The sequence below is a fragment of the Carcharodon carcharias genome, chromosome 9, assembly GCF_017639515.1.
Source record: "Carcharodon carcharias isolate sCarCar2 chromosome 9, sCarCar2.pri, whole genome shotgun sequence".
NCBI classification, from domain to species: Eukaryota; Metazoa; Chordata; class Chondrichthyes; order Lamniformes; family Lamnidae; genus Carcharodon; species Carcharodon carcharias.
In genome coordinates, this window is record NC_054475.1 from 159,007,002 (window position 1) to 159,027,121 (window position 20,120).

Below are 20,120 nucleotides of genomic sequence, written 5' to 3' on the forward strand. Positions count from 1 at the left end.
AATGAAAATGAAAATTAATGATAAGCTACTGACAGTAACAAAAATTAACCTCACAGTGAAGTAGCATGCATAACTTTGCCAAATGACAGCCTTTATGGGATTTTCAGTGTTTTATTATTTAGTGGCAGTCCTGTGCAAAAAAAAGGAATTGAAAATGTCATATTTGGATAGTTATTTACATGACTACATTGGAGTAGGTAATTTGATCCTCTGCCTCACCATCTATAGTTGCCTCATCAATGACCTTCTCTCAATCATAAGATCAGAAGTGGGAATGATTACTGATGATTGGAAAGCTTTTGATATCATTTACAACTCCTCAGATATAGAAGCAGTTCATGTCCACACACAGCAAGACCTGGACAACATTTAGGCTTGGGTTGATAAGTGGCAAGAAACATTCATGTCACACAAGGGCTGGGAAATGACCATCTTCAACAAGAGAGAATCTAACCATCTCGCTTTGATGTTCAGTGGCACCACCATCATAGAATCCCCCCACATCAATATCCTAAAAGCCGCCATTGCCATGAAACTTAAGTGGACCAGCCACATAAGTACTGTGGCTACAAGAGCAGGCCAGGGGCTTAAAGGACAAGAAGTCACTTACATCCAACTCCACAGCTGTCCATTGTCTATCAGGAATAAATTAGGAATGTGATGGAATACTTTCCACTTGCCTGGATGAGTGCAACTCCTACAGCACTCAAGAAGCTCCGCACAGTCCAGGTTAAAGTAGCCCACTTGAAACATTCACTCCCTCCAACACCAGAGCACAGTGGCAGCAGTGTGTACCATTGACAAGATGCACGGCAGGAACTCATCAAGGGTCCTTCAACAGCACCTTCCAAACTCACAACCTCTACAACCTAGATGGACAAGAGCAGCAGGTGCCTGGGAACATTACAACCTGGAAGTCATACCTCATTCTGACTTGGAAATAAATTGCCATTCCTTCATTGTGGCTGGATCAAAATCCTAGCATTCTGTTCCTAACATCACTGTGGGTGCTACACCACGTGGGTTGAGCTCGTATCTTGACTCACTCTGAGCCCCATTTAGCCATCACCCATGTGCTTGCTGACATTAACTGCCTCCCATTCCAACAACCCTTCAGTTTTAAAAACGACATCCTTGATTTCAAATCCCTCCACGGCCTCATCCTCTTCCCATCTGCATATACTCCTTTAGCCTATAAGCCTTCGTGATCTCTGTATACCTCCAATTCTGGCCTCCTGTGCATCCCTAATTTTAGTAACCTTGGAATTGCCTCCCTACACATTTCTGCCTCCTACCTTTCTCTCCTCCGTTAAGGTGGTCCACCTCTTTGATCAAGCTTTTGGTTAGCTTTCCTTATTTCATCTTCTATGGCCTGGTGTCGTAAGATGTGAAAAGTGTGTATCTCGATATTGCCCTTGTTAAGCACCATGGGATGTCTTTACTGTGTTAAATGTGCTATCTAAATGTAAGTAGCTGTTTTGTAAACTTGCTGGCCCAGGTAATTACTGTGACCCACTGCCCAGGCTGAGAGAGAACTAATCTTGGTGGTCCAAGCCATTGTTATGGTTAACTGTCCAGGCCAAACATACAGCTAAATTTGGCCATTAAGCAACATAGTTAGATCCATGGTGGGACTTTGCGCTGGGAATCATGAGGAAGAAAGAGCCTCCTATTACAGGTCTGGCTGCCAAAACAGAGATCCAGAATTCCACCTCTGTGGTTTGGTCAATTGGTCATCCCAAGAACACGGCTCTGGGTTTGCAGTCAGGATCCCCTCAGATCGGATGATCCGAGGAGATCATTCAATAAGCCAGAAAACTGATTCGGAAAAACTCGAGGTTCTATCCCCTCCTGCCTCATTTGAATGAGAATACTGGCCCTGTGCCGACTACTGGCACAGAAACATGATCCAGTCCTTAGTTCTGCAAATCCGAGGATGCATAAAGGGGGTGGAGACTTGGCATGTGGTACAACTGGGAGCCTTTGTATCTTAAAGGAAATAGCTTAAAATATGTTAATTTATTTCAATGAAGGCAAATTATCAACTCTTTACATCAGGGAAGGCTCTACTGCTTCTCAAAGTGTCAAGTACAAATCTGCTTTGAGTAGATTGCCTCTAGGGTGAGACAGTTGTCCGTAATGAATCCTTTAATAAAAGAGAACCTGGTGACTAATTAAAATGGGAAAATGGAACCATCAGTTGATAAAACGTCAAGAGCTGAAATAGATCACGTGGAGCATACAAGCCTAGATTTTCTTCCCAAATATCACCTATTTTTAAATAGCACCAGGACAGGCAATAGAAAAAACTGAGCAGTGAATCCTTGTGCTGAACCCCAGCCACCGAATGCGGCCACTGGGATTTTGCCTCCTCTTCCAACCACTCTTGTGGTCAGAACCGTTATGATCCAGTTAGGGACCAGTAACTTTGTGTTTAAAATAGACAAAGATTGAAATCCCGGTTACCCGCTAAGAGAAAAAAGCCACAAGATTCCACGGGTTTAAACAAACAAAATCAACCTTACTACACAAAATCAGAAAAGTAAAACAATTTACAATATCTATCTTATATCCTATCATTCAGAATTAACATGAAGTAAATATGAAGTAGCAGGAACACGCCACCATGTGCACATTAAATGGCAGATGCGACCAAGACAGATCCCAAGATTTCTCAGCGAGGAAAGAGAGAGGGGCATTCAACTCAACTAGGCTCAATTTAAATCGAGGTACCAGAAGTGAAAATTCTCTCCAAACTGCACTAGTGCATGGTTGCACAACAATTCAGCAAACGCATTGCGCACTGCAATAAACTGGCCACATACAGCAAACAAAATTTAGAGGGAGCATTGGTGTTCACTCTCCAAGACACCATCAACCTTTATATCACTGATTGAAAGTCTAATTTAAGAATTATGATAAAGCATTCAGTCCCTTTCCTTCCATCATCTATCAATCTATTGATGATTAAACATTCATCTAAGTTTCAGTGCAGGAGGTTATTAGCAAAAATGAAAGTACCTGGAATTGTCGGCAGTTTTTTGACATGGTTTGGAAATTGGTTAGGACGGAGGAAACAGGGAGGGTGGATATAAAGGAAATGTGCTCTCTTTGGCATCATGTGAAAGGTGGTGTTTCCCAGGGAACGGCATATGGGGTCTCATCTTTTCACCAAATATACTATTGATTTGGTAAACAAAGAGATTTGAATATCCAAACGTGGAACTGACACTAAGGCCTGAATTTTTCCTGCGTCGGGTGGATTCGGCGGGAGCGGTTGGGGAGCCCGACTGCTGTCCGCCGCCCGCCGTCGGCTCCGCACCGTGATTTCATGCGGGTGAGCCAATTAAGGCCCGGCATGCGTGGATGGTGAGCGGTAGCGCTCTGTGCGGGCAGGGGGCGGGGAAGGAGGCAGAGTTGGTTCGAGCACGCGGTTGTCGCTTGCGCGGGAAAGAGCGCTTCAGTCGCCCTGAGGCACGGAGCTGCCTTAGGGAGATTGAAGCCCTTTTAAAAAAAAAGTAATAAAGACTACAAAAATTTAATGAAACATGTCTCATCTCATGTGACTGTGTCACATGAGACGGGACATGTTTTTCGTCTCAAAATAATGTTTTTATTTAATTTGATTGAGCTTTGGGAAACCTCATCCCGCTCGTGAAGAGGTACATTGGAGAGAAATGACAGGGGAACTAAATGTGGGATTTGCTATCAGATGGAGTAGCTGAATAGCACAGATGCAGTTAGGTAAGCGCATGCGTAAGGAATAGAAGGATATGTAGATCAGCTGAGGGGAAGTGGGGTGGGAGGAGGTTAATGTAGAGAATAAATGCCGTCAGAGGCTAGTTAGTCCTCATGGGGTTTTTCTGTGTTGTAATATTCTTTGTACAAATGGTTTCTACATCCCTGATACCCCAGTGCAGTGTTCAGAGCTGACAGTGGTAGTGGATTAGTGCAGCTGAACTTCTCAGGCACTGAAAGGAAACTCTTTATTGACAAAAGGGAAGATTAAATGCCCTTGTGCATGCGATTTTACCACCAGCACAATAAGAATGAGGAGTGACAGCATGCTTTATCACTGCACTCAGTTTCCAACCAGGTGATCAGCATATCCAAAAGGAATTTAGATATATTAACAGAAACTTTGATGCAAACTATACTCCATGAGTAACTTGCTTGTCCTTATTCACACATTTACCAGTTGACCCGAGATCAACGGCAAGAATCACAGTTCATTCCTTCTCTAGCAAAATCTAGACAGAAGTCAATTAAAGAACCCCAACTGCTGCGGTGGCTGAGACCAGCTAACTTTGTGCAGATTAGCAACGAATTTGGAAACTTCTGCTCTGTACGGCTCAGACTACATCATTTCCCATTCCCACTGGACCAGCATGGGAAGAACCTTCTGTTCAGCAAGTTGGTGGGGGGGGGGGGGGGGTCCCGGGGTGGGTCCCGCTCGCCGATGTGTAAAATGATGCGGGCTAATGTTGGGTATGTGTCCTGACGTTATTCCGCGTCACTTAGATTTTCAATTTGATCGGCGCGCAGCCAAATCGGATGCACGCCCGCTGAACTGTCAAAGGCCTATTGAGGCCATTAGACAAGTAATTAACATGTTTAATGGACCTGCCCGTCCAACCTTAGGGTTGGCAGGCAGGCCGGGAGCCCAGGAGGGCTTCTGAAAAAGCATCAAACCTCAACCACAGCTGGGATGAGGTCTCACGAGGGTATTAACATTTTTATGAAATGTTTAAATACAAGAAATTGACATGTCCCCAGCTCGCGTGACAGTGGCACATGAGGGGACATGTCAGTCATTATTATTCCCCTTCTTTACCGAAATTTGCAAACCTGAGCTGATCTCCCTGAGGCAGCACTTTGCCTCTGGGAGATCTGTGCGCTCTTTCCTGCGCGCGCACGCAAAAGACCACATTCCCGGCTCAGGGAATCCCCCCTCCCACCCCCAGCCCGCACAGGGAATGCATAGCGCTTCCTGGTGGATGTCACGATGGGCGGGCCTTAATTGGCCCCTCCACTTAAAATGTCGCGCGCCCCCGACTGGGGGTGCCGATTGGGAACCTGCCCGCTCCTGCACAACTCCCCCCAACCCCACCACCCCCCCCCACCCCCCCCGCCCCCACAATGTGGGGAAGGTCCTGCCCCATGAACTTTTATATATTTCCAGCTAGTGCCAATTTTGTTGCCCGGTAATAAACACAACTGGCATCTACTGGTTTGCTTCCTCTATTTTGGAGATTTAAGGAAAAGAATGTCAGCAGCAACTTGCATTTATGTGGCACTTATGGTGTTGGAAAACATCCAAAAGTGTTTTGCATCATGGAATCTTACAGCACAGAAGGAGGCCATTTGGCCCATTATGTCTATGCCAGCTTTTTGAAAGAGTCATCCAATTAGTTCAACTCTCCTGCTCACTCTCCATTGCCCTGAAATTCACTTGCCTTTAACTATTTATCCAATTCCCTTTTAAAAGTTGCTATTGAGTCTGCTTCCACCACCCTTTCATACAGCACATTCCAACAATCCTAACAACTGACTGTGTAAAAAAGAAAAACGATTTGCTTCAGCAGACTAACGTGCATATCCTAGACTTCTTCACGTACTGGGCCCAATTCCAATATTGAATGAATACTTATACAGAACCCATTATGTCGGCTTTGTGAAAGGAGTGGACTGCTGAGATTCCAACTGTCACTGCTGTTTCCAACTGCCAAGATGAGGGTTTATGTCAGACAGGAAATGTTGTCTATATGGATGCAACGAGTCATGGGATTTGGGCTTTAAATGGATCTCACAAGGTGATACAGATACAAACAGATGGGCAGGCCACTGTGCCTCAGCTGTAACATCCCCTGTTGTTTGCACTGCAGTGCTTTTCAGGCAATTTAAATGTCTCTTCAGCAGCCAAAATTCACACCTGATGCATCTGTGCTCATGGACCTCCTGCCTCACAAATTACATTTGCGAGTGCTACTTGAGACAATAGATTAAGGTAATGGTGATAATTACTGCATGAAATTCTCAGGAGGAGTAAAATAAATGAAATTAATTAGTGTGCTAAATACTGCACAAGCATTTCATTCCTATTTCATTGAACAAGTCTACGTATAGAGATTTTCACAGTTCGGATTTCGGTTCCAGAATTGATGCAATATGTTACAGTCCAGCCTTTTGTATTAGTTTATCTTATCTGGAAAGGTTAGATGACACAGTTTTTTTCTGTCATACCTGTGGTTGCACAAATATGGCCATTTTGAATTCTTTTCCTTTCTTGTACCATCATTAGAGCAATGAAGAATTGGCAGTCAGATACTATGCCTGTTGGAATTCAAAGATCTCCTGCTACCCATTTCCTCTGTTCTACCATCCATAACTGACCTTTCAATCATTGCATCTCAAATCTCTGGGACTTTTTTGCTGAAGCACATAATCTTTCTACCTGTCCTTCTGCTTGCAAAATGCTCCTGAAAATAATGACACCTTCAATCTTATCACACACCCCACAATAAATTCTCCCTTTCCTGTTTGTTATCCACTTCTTCTTGGAAAGTACTCTGAAACACCTATTCGCATGATGAGCACTACATAAATGCAAGTTATTTTTCTTTCAATTTATTGACTGGTTAAAATTAATGTACTCATCTCCTAAAGCAAGAAATATAACAGGCAGTACACTCTCCCACAACTTAAATTTTCATCGGCAGGGTTGCCAATTATGAACCATTTTATTACAATTCTCTTTGGAACCATTAGCAGTGGCTATTCATCAATGCTCAGGCATCTATAGCAAAGGCCAAAAATAATGAAACAGAAAGCACTTCTGTTTGAAGATGATATTCTTTTAATAATAAAGGATCCCAAAAGACCTTTGCTTCAATGAATAGAAATAATTGAAAGCAAAATTTATTTCAAAGTAGGGAGTAAATTGAAGACATTATCTCAGGTTTGTTCTCTGTTAGAATAAGATATCCAAGCCTTTGTTACCTCTAGAGTTGACTATTCCAACACACACCTGGCTGCCTCACACATTCTACCTTCCATAAACTTGAGGTCATCCAAAAAATCTGCTTCTCACACCCACCCTGCCTTCAATTCGCCTATTTCTAGCTTTAACTGAAGCTCAAAGTTGGATGAGTTACCAACCTGCACCAAAGGAGTGGGGCTTGCAAATTTAAATATGATAATGAGGCTGTGAGCCTCATTTTCATGCTGGTTTTGGACTTTCACTGCTGTCACCCAGATTTCGCGGAGTGTCTGTAACCCAGCCGTTTCCTCACGGTGACAACTTGGTGGATTCAGGAGCTAAGTGCCTTAACCTTTGGACCAGGGGCCTGCCTGAGGAGACTTGAGAATTGAGCTTCCCCTAGGCCTTCAGCTCCACCACCCTCTTCTACCAGAGCCCTTGCTACCACTAAGACCGCAAAATGTCTCCCTCTTATCCCACCGCACCCCCCTCCCCCCCCCACCCCTCCACCCCCGATCAAAATTCAACAGAACCTCCTTGCACCACCCTCTGATTGCCCTCCATTCTGACTGTTGCTGGCCCCAGCAAAACCCCACGTCTGGTATAAATTTACCTGTTTCTGTGGTGGTCAGTGACCAGTTGTCCACCTGATTGGAAGCTTCGCCTGTCAATCAAGCTGGGCCTCTGGGTAGGGAACCAATTAATGACATCAGCAACTCCACGTTGTGGAGGGCAAACCTGAATGGTGGATCCCTCAACTACCTGACCGAACGTCTCCCTGCAGGTCAGGCCAGTGAAAATTCTCACCCCATGAGTTCAAATCCTACCTTTGTTAATTTGAAATTTAAAATCAGATTGAATAATCTGAAAATAAAAATTGGCGTCACTAAGAATGTTCACAGATCGGTCAGATCGTCGGAAAAACTTGACTGGTTCACTGATGTTCTTTTAAGTAAAGAAACCTGCCATCCATAGCCAGTCTGGCTGGTATGTGACACAAGTCCAATATCAACCCTAAGCTGCCCTTTGAGGTGACTTAGGGCAGGATATTCCGGCCCTGCCACTGATGGGCATCGTCATAGGTGGGACAGGAAATTCCAAATTTCAATTGACTACTGGCCGTTCTCCAAATTTTCCCATCCCGTCCCCAGCGACGGCTGCCGCTGGCGGGACTGGAAAATCCCGGCCTCAGCCAAGCAGTTCTGAAAACATTCGGACAAGGACAGAGCGATTCAAAAAGAAGCCTCAGTAACGTCTCCTTCGGGCAATTTGGGACGATCAACAAATGTCAGTCTTGCCGGTGATGCCAACATCAAGAACAAATTATAGGTTCAAAATACACATTTCACTCAGCATTCAAAATGTTCCTGAACCTGCGCAGAAAGGCACTGTGTAAAAGTAAATGGCATTTGTCTCAAATCTATACATCTTGCGCACTTGCTCACAAAAATATTGCCAAGATCAAGGGATATTTTTGATCTATTCTGCTCCCATCTATGTTTCATGGTCTCAAACCTTCCTCCCCATCCACAGATCCAGGAGACAGCCAATTGGTCAAGCTCCTCCTACAAGTTTCCTGTCAGGACAAGGGCGTCAACTAAAGAAGGATATTCTAACCAAACTAAGGGTGTACGCAGGATGTATTTTAACAGGCAGGGAATAATACATTCCAGTGATTTGCCTGGACTTGCTTTGATCACCTGAGGGAGCAGAGAGGGCACTTCCAGAATATTCTTTCACCCTTATTTTCTCTCTTTTTTTTTACCACCACCACTCCCAGCAGATTTGAAGTCTGTGGGGGCATGGGAGGGGAATTATCACCTCATGATGGCTCCAGCCATCGTGGAGTGTGGGGCAGGCTTAATGGATCACCTGGCCTTTCCCTGCCCCTTAATTTTGTAAGTTGATCACCTCGCAAGCTGCCTGCATTCAGATGCTGGAAGTGCACTGGGGAAAGAATTAACAGTGTGAGAACAGGGATAGAAGAAAGTAAACACCACAAGTAGAGTATTATTAATAATAATAATAATAATAAAGAAAGACAGCGTCTTCCAAACCCACGACCGCTACCATTCGCAGGGAAGTGTCAGCTTAGATTTATGCTCGCAAAGTCTCTGGCATGGAACTTGAAACCACAAACTGCTGCTTCGGAGCTAGTGAACCACAGTTAACACCTGAGCACAAACTCTTAAGGAATCCTGGAATTGGTTGCAGAACAATAACCAGTCAGAGCAAATCATGTGCACTGTATATATCGAGTAGGCAAGAAATCCCCAGAGGCGTGTTCTCCTGCTCCCTGCCCACCACAAGGAAATATAACTCCCACAATGCCTTTACTCTCTTCATGTTGTCAACCACCAGCAGAAACTGGTCGCCATGCCAATGCTTGGACTTGAATACCTGCCAGCTGCACTAAATTATTTTAGTATCTGGAACTTTTTCAATTAAATTGCATTTACCTTGTTTCGTGGTTCCTAATGTTCAACGGCCACTTATTATAAATTAAAATGTAGTCACATTGTGACAACTGAAAAATAGTTCCATAAAAAAACTAAACTTTTTTTCTAAAATAGAAACATGCAAAGCAAGCATGAGGTCTTCTTTCATGAGGGTGAGAAATAATAAAGCAAAGAGTTATGGGAAAGGAAATATGGAATGGTATACAATTTATGATAACAGAGTGTAGCATTCTTCACCTCATCTACCAAAATTAATATTAAGCATATTAGTTAAATTATTCAACAATACCAACCATACATTCTATGATTATAACATGGAACTGCACTGGGGCAAGAATAAACACTGTGAGAACAGGGATGGAAGAAGGTAAACTCCATAAATGTGATGATAATAATAATAATAACAATAAAGAAAGACAGGACCTCCCAAACCCATGACCGCTACCATCTGGAAGGACAAGGGCAGCAGATAGGTAGGAACCTGGAAGCTCCCCTCCCAAGTCACTCACCATCCTGACTTGGAAATATATCACCAATCCTTCACTGTCGCTGGGTCAAAACCCTAACTGTGTTGTGACTTGCTGGATAAGGCTCCACCACATGGCACGGTTAGCTGCAAGTTCCTCCCATGCACCAAGGTCAACTTGTCCTCTTTTCAATGAGCCTTGTGTCCTTTTTAAGTGTCCTTAAAATGTTTTCCACATCCTCCATGAGATCGTCTGGCATCCCCAAGTTGTGAAAAGAGGATCGACTTTAGAAGCCAATAATTTGGCATGAGGATGCAGTGTCCAGAGCAGCAGAGCTGATTTTGTGTGATTGTGGTTGCGTCGCTGGAGGAAGTGGTGTAGATGCTGGAGGTTGTTCCCCTGTCTTCCTACTTGACATTGATTATATTGCAGACACACTAATGGTGAAAATTCTGCAGTGGCTGCAGGTGACATTGGTAGGTGAACCAAGTCTCACTGCCCTATAGAAGGGTGGTAACAACAATAGCATTGTAGACTAAAACCTTTGTCCTCTTATGGAGATCTCTGTTGTCGAATGTCCACTTGTGCAATTCTTGGAAGGCTGCACTGGCATGGCTGATTCTGTGCCAGATCTCCACTTCGCTGGCGACTTTTTGAGAAAGGTCACTGCTGAGATATAGGAAGTTTGCAATGACTTCTAAAGTTTCCCCATCGATGGCAACGGCTAAAGATGTAGATGATTGTCTGGGTGAGGGCTGGTGTAGGGTTTTGATCTTGAGAGAGAGACCAACCCTTTTGCATGTGGAGTTGAAGGGGTTAAGGGTGGCCTGAATGTTGTTTTCAGTTTGGGCTTCAATTGCGCAGTCATTGACATGTTGTAAGTCATGACTATGCTGGAAGGTCACCTTAGTCTTGAATTAACCTTGTACTCATAAAAGGAAATAACTTAATCACAGCAATGCAATAATATGTGCATTATACACAGTAACACTCCTGTACTTAAAAGGAATATTTATATTCATCATGAGCTATGGGAGATCAACGATATCTACAATTTTTTTTAAAATAGTGTGTTAACTGTGAAGGCAAGACACATGATTCAGTACAAATGTTAATACACCACTTAATAGTGGAGACAGCTTGTTACTTGATCACTCCAGAAGCAAAGCTGGGGTAGTGATTTTCAAACTGTCTCATAACTTCTCCACTAAATTATGCAAGGAGATTACAACTTGTAGTCTCAAAGGGACATGCAACCAGACTTTAGTAGCAGAATGACACCTTAATTTACATCCTGTTTTTCTTAAAACTTCTCTGACTTAGTGCTCACAACCCCACAGGAGATCCTCTGAAGAGAAACAGAGCTAATTTTCATAAAATATTTGCCAAACAAACACTTGAGCAGCATTGGATAGCTTACAGTGCTCCCCACTATGAAACTCTATAAACAATTGAATTCTGAGCAACACAATCCTCGTTCATTGTATAAATGGTGTTGTTGTCCAACATGTCTTGTTAACCAGTATCATTGGGCTAAATTGCTGCAGTCTATCTCTGCAACACCTCCACTCTTCGTCAATACAAATCTCCTTTTTCCGGTATAAGTATTTCCTTCTTAATGCAGGACGATTATGTATTTTTTTTTCTGCTGAACCTCTGCTTTCAACGCAGCTCTTTAAGCCTGGCTATGTTCAAATTGCCTGTGGCTTTCTTTTTTAAATTCTCTATAATCTCCTGCATCACGTGCCACAGTCTTGCTTTTTGCTCTGAGCTTCTCCCTGCTCCTGACATCTGCCTTTTTCTCTTGGCAGTGCTTCTCTTTTTCTCAACTTCAGTGTACAGTTGCCTCTCAATACAACGCGTCTTTTCTTGCAACAGATACAAGGCTGTTTGTTTTGTGTGGTTCAGAAATGCAGTCTCACGTTGTGCTTGGAGAGTGCTTTCCGATTCTCTCAGTGGCTGCAATCATGATTGGCAGCAACCACTAAACAATGCACTTAAGATAAATTAAACCACTGCAGCAAATAACGAAGTTAACACAGAGTTCACACTGGGTGTACCCCGTGAGAAAAAAAAGTGTTTCATTCGGTTTAGAAACATAATAAATAGGAACAGGAGTAGGCAGGTCATTCAGCCCTTTGAGCCTGCTCCACCATTCAATATGATCATGGCTGATCCTGTATCTTCAACGCTGTACTCCCACTCTCTCCCCGTACTCCTTGACACCTTTAGTGTCCATAAATCTATTTCCTTCTTAAATATATTCAGTCACTTGGCCTCCACAGCCTTCTGTGGTAGAGAATTTCATAAGATTGCTGGCCTCTGAGTGAAGAAGCTTCTCCTCATCTCAGTCCTAAATGATCTACCCCATATTCTGAGACAGTGACCCCTTGTTCTAGACCCTCCCAGCCAAAGGGAATATCATCCCTGCATCCAGTCTGTCCAGCCTTGTCAGAATTTTATATGTTTCAATGAGACCACCCCCCCCTCATTCTTCTAAACTCCAGTGAATACAGGCCTATTCAGCTCAATCTCTCCTCATACTACAACCTTGCCATCCCAGGAATCAGTCTGGTGAACCTTTGCTGCACTCCCTCTATGGCAAGTACATCCTTTCTTAGGTAAGGAGACCAAGACTGCACACAACATTCCAGATGTGGTCTCACCAAGGCCCTGTACAGGTGCAGTAAGACATCCTTACTCCTGTACTCAAATCCTCTCCCAATGAAGCCAACGTACCATTTTCCTTCTTAACTGCTTGCTGTACCCGCATACTTGCTTTCAGTCTTCTGGACTTAACATTGAGTTCAACAACTTTGAACTTTGAACTCTCTCCTCCATCCTCACCCCTTTTTTCCCCCCCTTTTCTTCTACATTCGTTTTTTTACCCACTTATTTTATTTTTATTCATTTATCGATAGTTTTATCCCCTTTACCCCCATTTTTTATCCTTTTTTTTGCCCCCACCACCGTCACTTCCCCCCCACCCTATCCCCTACAAGGCCATCTGTCACTCATTCCCATGTTGTTCTTTCACACAATGCTATCCTTGTTCTGCTATAATCACATTTTGCTTTCTTACCGTTATACCACTATTAGCACATTTTTTAGCACTAACCACTACCATTAACAATTCCTTTGTCCTCTTGTTCATGATATCTTTGTCAATCCCTCCATTATCCCCACCTATCGCTGGCCTTCTATCCAGCTCCACCTGCCCAACCCCCCCTTAAATGTAATCACATTCCCACTTCTCTTCAGCCCTGAAGAAGGGTCATACAAACTCAAAACGTTAACTCTCTTTCTCCCTCCACAGATGCTGTCAGATCTGCTGAAATTTTCCAGCATTTTCTGTTTCTGTTTCAGTTTTCTAGCATCCGCAGTTTTTTTGCTTTATGCTTGCTTTCGGTAATTGGTGTACAAGGGCACCCAATGATGGCTAAACTTGAATTCTCACTCGCTTATCCACAAAGCAAAGATAACTGGACTTCACAGTAATTCACTGAATGTTAAATGCACTGAGAAATTTCTGGAAGATACGATAGGTGGCACTTCACAAGCTTTTTTATTTTCACGCTTTTATTTATTCATCCAAGAGCAGCAGCTCCTTGCGCCTCAAATGCTCTCCTAGGATACAAAGGTAGGAGAGATTGCAGAGAAAAATCATTCAAGAGCCTCTCAGACTCACTACAGTTTGAAGAAATTGGGAAGTGACACCCACTCCAATAAAGGAGGAATAATTAGCAGAGCAATTACTTATTATGTTTAAAGGAATACCTGGGGATAATGCTGAATTGAAAGGTAATCTATATAACTTCAAATGGATGCAAAAGATGAATGTTTTGCTATATTCATCATTATCCATGACAATATAATTTTAATTTTATAATTAAACTGCTGCACCTGTGCATACAGGGCTCTCTCTTGATAAATACTATTCACTCCTAGTTACTAAAGTAAAGGAAGTACGTGATTCCTGATCCAGCATCATCTGTTTCTCAGCAGCATTCTCGCCTTTGGGTCAAATGGTTGCGAGTTCAGGTCTCCCTCCAGAGACTTGCATACAACATCTGTGCTGGCACTCCAGTGCACTACTGAGGGTGTGCTCCACTATCAGAGGTGCTATTAGGCAGATGAGGTGTTAAACTGAGGCCCTGACTGCCCTCTCAGAACAGGAGGGTTCTTCCTGGTGTCCTGGCCAATATTGATCCTTCAAACAACATCAGCAAAACAGATTACTGGTCATTTTCACATCACTGTTTGTGGGAGTATGTTGTGCATATATTGGCTGCTATGTTTCCTATATTACAGCAGTTACTACATTTCAGAAGTGCTATACAAATGTAAATGATTTCATTCTTTGTCTACCTGACTGTTTGCCATGACTCCTTTTGCCATTTTTTTTCCAGCCGCTGTGTTCATTTCTGGTTCAACAATATGATCCCAGCAAGTTTCACGTTCACTTGATTTCTCCCCAACAGGCCCCACTTTCTCCTTGTTTCTCCCCAGCAGCTCCAAGCAGCTCATTCCATTCTGTGCGTGTCTGCTTCCAATACCTTGCTCTTTATCTGCCTGAGTTCAACCTCCACTCAGCGCCTGCATCTCCTTTGTTGCCCCCTCAAGCTCATTTGGCAATCATCTACCTCAAACATCTTTCTCTCTTCTCTCGTCATCGGTGGGAGTGGGGGAGAGGAGATGTTGGTGGGTGGGAGGGGTGGGGTGGTGGCAGCCAGGAGCCAAATGCCTGTTTCAACCACTTCATGGGCTATTACTCCAATCTCCAACCATTAAGGGCTGGTCAGGTAGTGATGCATGTGACGTATCCTGATGCTGGAACAACATCAGTCTAACTCCAGTCGGGAATGATTCTCCATGTCTAGGTTTGCAGCATGAAATATCAGCAATGTTATGAAGTGGGTCCACCATTTAGAAACAGAAGGGTCTGAGATTTCAACTGAACAATTTGGACTCTTCTCATCATAACAAACCAAAAAAATTCATTAAAAATTGTTTAAAAAAGATAGAACCATTTGAAAACACAGAACTGCAAAACTAAGGACAAACTCCTTTTTTTTGTATTTTATTTTAAACAAACCATTACTGGTCCCTAACTTCAAGTTAGATGCAGATGTTACAATCCTTGGCCAGATCCCTGGATGTTGGGGGAGGTCTGGTTAGGGACTAGTAACGTTCTGATTAAAGTAGATAAAGGTTGAGAATCAAGGCACCTGCTTTTGGGATAAGGCCACAGGATTCGATGGGTTTTGAACAATCAAAACCAAAATTTACAGTACAAGTTCATGAAGATAAAACAATTTACAATATGTTTCCTTATTCTCTAACATTAAGGTTAAGTACGAGGTGCATGTGGATTAACAAACTGTGGTCAAATACATCACATTACAGGGTAAATGACAGATGCAACCAAGACAGAGTCCATAGATTTCTCAAGAAATCGCCCAGAAGATAATCTCACTGAAACTTTGTCTTTTTCACAATTAAGGGTTTCCAATCTCCACCTGTGAAGATCCTGTCTTGGAATTCTTTCCAAATGTCTCTCCCACTCAGATGGCTTTAAAAATGGCCCATCTCACCGGGTTTCAATCTCAAGTAGAACACCACTGCTCCAATGGGGTACCTTTGCTCCAGCAGCCCACAATACAGAGTCACTCTGCTAACTGCAGCTCTTTCCTTAATTCAGAGCCTATTTCTTTGCTCCCTTCTTTTAGTTTACTTAACAGGGCCTATTCCTGTCCCTGTGACCATGACTCTTCTTGGGTAACAGACTGCCTCAAACTGACTACCTGAAGAAGAGTTATTCACTGACCCTTGAACTGATCTGGGCAACCTATCAGAGGTTCCCACCCTTGTGACTAGGCGGGAATCACGGTGACTACATTGAAACATCATGTACCTTTAAATATCACAGTGCCCGTAGACTGTGAATTTAACACACACAGACATAATGAATTGAATTTATAATACAGGTTATTAGGGGAACCACTTTGTGTACATGAATGAATTTATTTAATTTTTTTCCAGAGATCCCTCAACTTGAAATCCATTTAATAATTAAGAAATTATGCATCAAACATCCCGTCCAAAAATATCAATAAATCTAAGCTTTGACCTCGATGGGTCAGAATTTTCAGGTAAAAGAGATGATTAAATGCATTGACTATTTTTCCATATTCTTCCAAGGGATGTTGGTGGCGCTGGTTGACATTTGTTGACCACATAATTGCCCTTGAACTGAGTGACTTGTTAGGCTATATATGGGCAGTTGAGAGTCAACCACATTCCTGTGGGCCTGGAGTCACATGTAGGCCAGACCAAGTAAAGATGGCAGATTTCCTTCTGTGAAGGACGTTAGTGAACAAATGAGTTTTTACAAAAATTGACAGTGGTTTTATGGTCATTGTTAATGAGACTAGCTTTTTAATTCCAGGTTTATTAATTGCCATGGCGGGGGGATTTGAACTCCACGTCCCTAGAGTATTAGCCTGGCCCTTTGAATTACTAGTCCAGTGACATTACCACAGTGCCACAGTCTCCTCTATTGCATATATGCTGCTAGATCTTTTTTTATGTACAAAATTATTTTAAACCATGGCAGTCCCAAAAGCTAAGATTTGCTTTGTTCATTCATCATGTAATGGTCACAACTGAGTCTGCAAACTTTTATTAATACTCTACTCTTTTCCAAGTTATGTCTAATCTGGTGCAGCAAATAATTCTTCAATGTCTTATTCTTAATTTATAACATCATGGAGTGTTGACCTACACTCATTTTCCATGTTGCAGTACTAAGCGAAGAGACTAAGTAAATTTGGAAAGATAGAAGAGTGACCCCATATAATGCTTCTGCCATATTTTGCATCCAGGTTTAAAGGGCATTAGAGGGCAATTTCACTCTGTCAACCATGCAGATAATTGTAGACCAAGGCAATTATTAAAGCGTTTGTCACTTTAGGCAGTGTTATTAGCCCAGAGCATCTAAAATCGCAGATCTTCCAATCTCTGGATGGTTGGAGACTGGACGTCCTCTGGAAGATGCGCAACGGGACCCCTCTGGAGTTCCAATGTAATGACTCTGTGGAATTTCCTGGGAATTCCTGCTGGTCAATTTTCCTGCTCCTTGGGACACTCCGTGAAAGCCTCGAACTTTGAGTCGCAATCATAGACTTCGCATTGTTCCGGCTTACTTAGCTGGATAGTTACCCAGAAAACGTTAGACAGAAAAATATCTAGTGTAACTCCTGGGTAACTATACAACTGACACCACCCCCTCCCCAACGCTCTGACAAACCCCCCCGATCCTCCTTGATTAGCCCTCTGGCACCCTGACTCCCTCCAACCCATCATGACGAGCCCCCACCTCCTGACTACCTCCCCCCCCACCTCCTGATTACCCGCTTCCCCAACCTGAACTGACTAGCCCCCAATCCGACCTGACTGCCCCCTACATGACCCAGCTGCCGCCAATGCCCTGGCCCAACCCAATTAGTGGCTTAAAAAGGGGGTGTAGATTCTGCATCGATTCTCCCCACTGCACCTTATTAGGTTTGCTGTACTGAGTCAGCTTTGAACTATCTTCCATTAAATGATCGCTCAGAGAACTCAGAGGAAGGTAAATGTGCATTTCTTTTTTCTACCAGGGTTGGAAATAGAGCGTCCAATCCTAATCGGAAGATCTGGGCTAAATATTCTTTGAAATGGTTGTTGATAGTTTAAATTTGAAACTGATCATATAGATAACAGTGACTCTTTGTAATTGGTCAGGTTAATGATGCTGTAGCACAATTTCAAAATTTGCAGATGGCACAAATCTTGGGAGCATGGTGAGCTGTGAGGAGGATAGATATAACCTTCAAGAGGACCTAGACAAGCTGGTGGAACGGGCAGACACGAGGCGGATGAAATTTACTGTAGAGATGTGAAATGATACTTTTTTTTAGGATGAATTAGGAGAGACAATATAAAATAAAGGATACAATTATAAAGGGGGTACAAGAGCAGATGGACCTGGGGCTATATATGCGTAAATCATTGAAGGCAGAAGGACAGGTTGAGAAAGCAGTCAATGTGGCATACGGAACACTGGGAATTATAAACAGAGACATGGACCTGAATTTTCATCTTGAGGCAAGTAAGGGGAGTTGGGAAAATTCTAGCTCGGCCCACCTGCCTGGGGAGAAGGTGCCCACACACACAGGGGGCAAAGGTGCTCGGGTGGGCAGGTACAGTCCGTGGGCCAATTAAGGCCCGCCCAGCGTGATGCGTGGCTCCTTATTGGTCGGCAAGGGCCGAGCGGGGGCGGGGGCCTGTCAGCCGCTGGTTCCAATCGCAACCCAGCAGCCGGTTTAAAAACGGCCCAGGCAGCCGCTGGAAGCCTGCCATGGAAGAATGTCTGTTCTGCATTAGCAAACTCGAGTGATGGAGTCGAGTGCGGCTGGAGACACCAGGCAGGAGGGCAGGTCAGATGGGCACTCGGTCCCCCCGCTTTTCGAATGAGTGGTCCTCCCGGAGGAGGTGACTGCAGGAGGGACACCCTTGTCCCCAGAGTTGGGAGGAGGAGGCTACCGGACCTCACAAAGAGGGCACAGGAAGGGGTTGCAGCGCACATGGGTGCAGTGCCGGAAGAGGTTCAGTGACCTGCTGTGCTCAGGAAGAGTAAGTACCTTGTTGGCATGGGTCAGTGTGCAGAAGTGGTAAGGTGTCATCATCCCTCCTGTGGAGCCCAGGGGTGCTAAAGCCTGAGTACCAAATGTGAATGACGCCTGAGCTGGCCAAGGAGGTGAGCCCTGGCTGCTTGGACTGAGAGCCTTGTGGCTCGAGGGCCACAAGCTAGGGTTGGCCAGGCTGTAATGCCGCTGCAGCTAGAAAGTGGACTAATCAACGCTGCTCTGTCCTTTCAGGAGAAGACGAGCCATAAAACAACAACCAGGCCAAAAGGGCACATGGAGGAGGATGGCCGCCTAACCTCCTGCTGCTCAGCAGGTTCGAGCAGGATGCCCTCAAGCTGGAGAGTCGGCACGCTCCACATGCAACCGGGCGTGGAGAGGCAGCGGTGACAGACAAAGGTAAGAGTGCAGTGCACAGAAGTGAGAGTTTCGGATTGTGCAATCATTCTAGTGCAGTCTCTTCATTCATGGGAGCGTCAAACCTGGATTCCCCACTGATCATTGGAAAACAATGGCACTGTGGTGCAGATCTCCATTGTCTCACCAGGGTGCCTGGCATGCACAGTGACACTGTGATGACTTTAACTAATGATATGTCCTTGTTCTCCATTTGACTCTCCAGCACACACTCACTCCCTGGACCCCAAAGGGCCACCCCTGGTGTCGGACCACCGGGCTTCGTTTGCATCTGCGTCATGTCTGCTATCCGAACCAGGCACCAGCGCAGATACCAGCACCATGGCGGGCATTAGATTGGCAGCAAGAATGTCAGTGCACATTGGTGAGGCAACTTCACACTCACTTGAGGGTACAGGTGGAGACAGAGAGTATCCAGGGTCCTGACAATCGGGGGACTGCTAGGGACCAGAATGCTGCTCAGCCGAAGGCAGATGATGAGCCTCTGGAGTCATCCATTAGGCGGCAGATGCTGGATGTCCCAGTGGGACATGCGGGAGGATCTGGCAGAGATCCATGAGGGTTTGCGTGCCATGGTCTCCGTTGTGGAAGGGTCCATGCAGAGCGTGAGCACTATGTTGACCCTCATGGGCGAGTGCACTGTCTCCTCCACTGAGAGGGTGGGGGCTCTAATGCAGAGGCAGCTCCAGGGACAGATTCAGGGGTTCCTGGGGATGCGCTCGGACCTGCAAGCCCTCACACAGGCAATGACCTCCGGTGATCAGTGTCAGTGTGGGAGATGGATGAGGCACCCAGTATCCCAGCTAGGTGTCCGTCCATCAATGGCGAGCAGGGAGGTCCAGAGGGACCTCATGTTGGCAGACGAGCTGCTTGTCTTCACTGTGGGCTCCTCTCAGGTCACTCTGATAACATCAGTAGCTCTTCCGCCCCTCCGCCATGGCTGTCACATCTGATGAGGCTGCAATGACTGGGGAGATGCCAGCTGTGGCACTGGCTGCTTTCTCCCAGGCGGGGCCAGCACAGGCTCCACTGGCCAGAGGACGACCAACAAGGTCATCAAGGCCAACAAGACAGCAGGGTCAGCAGGCTGTCTCCAATGCCGATGCCAGCGAGG